The sequence below is a fragment of the Penaeus chinensis genome, chromosome 10, assembly GCF_019202785.1.
Source record: "Penaeus chinensis breed Huanghai No. 1 chromosome 10, ASM1920278v2, whole genome shotgun sequence".
NCBI classification, from domain to species: Eukaryota; Metazoa; Arthropoda; class Malacostraca; order Decapoda; family Penaeidae; genus Penaeus; species Penaeus chinensis.
Genome location: NC_061828.1, coordinates 23,527,194 through 23,531,170, shown reverse-complemented (window position 1 = coordinate 23,531,170; position 3,977 = coordinate 23,527,194).

The following is a 3,977-nucleotide window of genomic DNA, read 5'->3' as shown; positions in this document are numbered from 1 at the left end:
ATATGAGCGTCTGCCTAGTTGTACGCATTTTTGGTTTGCCCTCGGTTCAGAAAACTCGTGCACCAGTCTGTTTGCCTCTGATTGAGGGTCGTGGTGTGTGCTCCTCGGGGCTAAGCGGCTGGTAGCTGAACTGACCCGTCGCCATAGTTATTTAAGGGTGGTTTGGTGATCAAAGGACTCACACCATTCCAGCCACTTTTCCTGCCTGACCTTTCCTGTTGGCAGTTTCCTTGGCAATCTGAAATGCCTGCCAGTTGGCCTTGTCTGTTTTCCATCTTGGATTTAGTTGTGGCATTTGGGCTGGGCCAGCATCCATGAGGGCAGTAACAGTGCCATAGTGATCACTTGTGACAGTCTCATCGACACACCATCTGATTCTCTCCACCAACGCCGCAGTGGTCAAGGTGAGGTCTAGGACCCTTCCTCTGACATGTGTTGACTCTTGGGTATTGAGAAGAGCGATCTCAGGGAATGTCTCAAGCACATTGGCTATGTGATAGCCTGCCGCATCCGATCCCTTGCAGGGAGCCGGGATGGGGTGGTGTGCATTGAAGTTTTGTGCTGCAGTAGCACAGACCTCGCTGATGTCTAAGCTCCTACAGAATGGCCTGCTGTACACAATGTGCAATTTGAGGGGACCCCCCGGCTAGGTGAATCTCAACAGCAAGAGATTCAACATCGTCTCCACAGTGCAGTGCATCAGCTATTGTGGAGCAGGGGATTGTTGCGCTGACAAGGTTTGCCAGCTGTGCGTGGCAGCATGAAGTCATGATATCCTGAGAAGCGAACAGTTCACTCTGTCAATGTCATCTTGAGCATGACAATGCCAATGTTCCTTGATCGCACTATTGAGTTGAGGATGACATTTCTTGTATTGAAGCCATTGGTGTTTCACTGTAGTATGCTTAGGTTGTGTGTCATGATGTTACTTGGTGTTAGTTACATCTCAGACGTCTTTGTATTCGGATTCAGAATCTGATATATCGAGTCTGACAACTCCATTGTGAAGTCCTCGCTGATTGAGGGATCTCATCTGCTTTTGGGCTGTTTGTCAGGCTATCCATGGGTCCACTGGGAGGTGGAGAGCCTTTGGTAGTCCTGACTTTTGTTAGTTTGGCTATTCTCATTTCAGGCCTTGTCTTTGTCTTTCTTTTTTATTTTCTGGTTCTACCCGGGTAAGGTTAGCCTGTTCTGGCACTGACTGCACAGATTCAGCCTGGTTTGGCTCTGCCTGTGAGGGCATGGCCAGAGTTGGAGTAGGGAGGAGAGTCTCGATCTGGGGTGGGGGTGGGGCTGGTTTGGGTCTATTTTGCGGCAATGAACAGTACAAATTGAATCGCAATAGAACATTGCTTGGGCGCTAATGAACGATGCTACAACGGTAGACAACGGTAAAGAATGGTATTATATCGTTATCTAAACACTGCAAACCTTACATGGCCATTGTTTTTATGTGTATATATATAAAATAAATTAATAAATAGATAAATAAATAAATACATATGTAAATAAATACGTAAATAAATGTATATTATATATATACTCACATTAATTAATCATAGTGCATCTTCTATACTGCTGTAGAAGTTAAATCCAGTATTTAAGTTTGTAAGCCTGATCTCTAATGCGCATGTGCACTGGCAGTGTTCAGGATTAAACTAAATTCACCTCGGACCAGGCTTTACTTTTGAGCTCAAATCTTAATCCTGCACATGCGCTGAACGAGCTACTGAATCCCACCAATCATGTATTAATACATGATATTGTCATCAATTCCATAGAAAAGTTGGAATTGAGTTGCCATTGCTATTTATAATAAGCAATAATTTTCATGTCAAAGATGTATGTGAAAATTCATCCAAGACAGTATGATACTGAAAGAATCAGGCTTGGTTATAGATTGTATTGGCAGGTCAGTCCAAGAAACAGTGTAAATTGTGTAGTGAAGAATATAAGCGAACACTTGTAAATTATATCTCAGAGTGCCATGTGTTACAGATTTTCAGACTACCTATCATGAGGTATGGAGATCTACATAAAAAATTCATATCATCTGATGTCTTAGAAGATGTACTTATGTTGTATCCTAAATTTGGAATGTAATATCACATGGCCGCATATCAAATGTATCAATGCTTTTCCACACCCAAGCTATATGCCGATGTGGTAGATGAGTAGATAAAGGACTGTGTAATTGTTTCTTTCCTTGAACTAATAGAGTACTTATCATAACATTGTTATAGGCTAAAATTCAAATGTAATACCATTATATAATGTTATTACCATACAGCAAATGTACCATAGCTTTCCCACACCTGTACAGTTAGCCAACGTGGTACTAAAACAATAACGAATCAAATTCTGACATTTTCATGTCAAAGATGTATGTGAAAACTCATCTATATATACTTTTACAGGTTGTGGGATATTCAAACTGCAGATATAACTCTCATTATTGAAGAGAAAAATTAAAAGATAAGGCACAGATGCTCCAGAAGAGAGTGCAATGTCCATATCCACTATGCTGTCCCATTAGAAGTGGACAAGTGAGAGCCTGCAAGATTCCCCTCACTCAAAGAAAGGCTTTCTGAGATGTCATACATGACTCTGAAGACCTCCATGGTGACATCCAAATTTCACAAAAAATATAAAAAATGAGCAAAGGCTTTTCCCCATTTTTTATTCATTTTCCCCGGTGGCATTGTGTTAAATGGAAACCTGAAGAAAGGAATTCCACAGACAGACAGACTGATTGATTTTCGAAAGTTATGTGTCAAGTCAGCTGCTTAGGTCATTGGTAGAGTATTCTTGAACACATTCAGTATGCAACAGAAAGGAACTGGAACCTCTTTTCATGTAAAAACAGACCAAATGTTATAGACTTTAAAATATTAAAATGTATTGAAATATCTGAAAATATAGAGTATATTTCCAGTACATATGTTGTTCAAGTATTAATTTCCCTAAGGAACAAACAAGATTATTCATATTACAGTCCTTATATTTATAGAGAATTTGTCACTTTTTGCCATCAATAAGCTCCCTGGTGATCAGTTTACTCCCCATTACACCAAGAATTGGTTGCCTGTGCAATAATAGTACATGTAATTTTAATATCCTTTGCACACATTCAAGTTTGTAGTTTAAAGACTAATAAATATATCAATACTTGATATAATTATCATGTATTTGAGACTTTTATCATTGGGGTAAAAAATAGGCTACAAAATCAGGGGTTCTCTGCAGATCAACAAAAAGATTTCTTGTGCTTGAATGTATCCAAATCAAGTATCAAAACAAATGTTTCATTTTTACATTTCAAATATATTTTTGTTGTATTATTTCTGAATGTCTATTTTAAAAGGGGAAGAAGGAGCTAAGAATAATGGTCAGGGAACAACACATTGTGAACACTGAGTAAGGAGAACCTTGGCTCAGTATTTCTTTAAATCTTGAGAGCATGACTTGTGTATGATGATTATTCAAAGAAAACTGGAAAACTTCTCTAATTAAAACTAAGGGTCATGTAATGTTGAAAAATGTGTATCTTCTTTGTAAAGAAACTTTCACTTTTATTCATTCATTTTTTCACAAACTAATGTTTAAAGCAGTGCATGGGAAATGAATTTCTTTTTCAAGTAAATATCTATTTATTGTACATTAAATTCACTAGACATCACCCCAAAGATCTAAATTATCAAAATATAATTCATTAAAAATAAATCTGCTAAATACACTTTGACCTACTCTACAAAATTAATTATCAGAAAATATTCACAGTATACATAACTATTCAATGCAGGCAGCAAAGTGAAAAAATACAAACATTTGCTAATGACTTCTAATACAATTCAGGTATACACAACCACTAAGGCAAACAGTTCTTAATCAAGTTTTTGGTAAAATGAACATGAAATTTTGTGTCCTCAAAGATGGCATACCTCTGACAAATATTCATCTGTTTCATCAACGAAGTA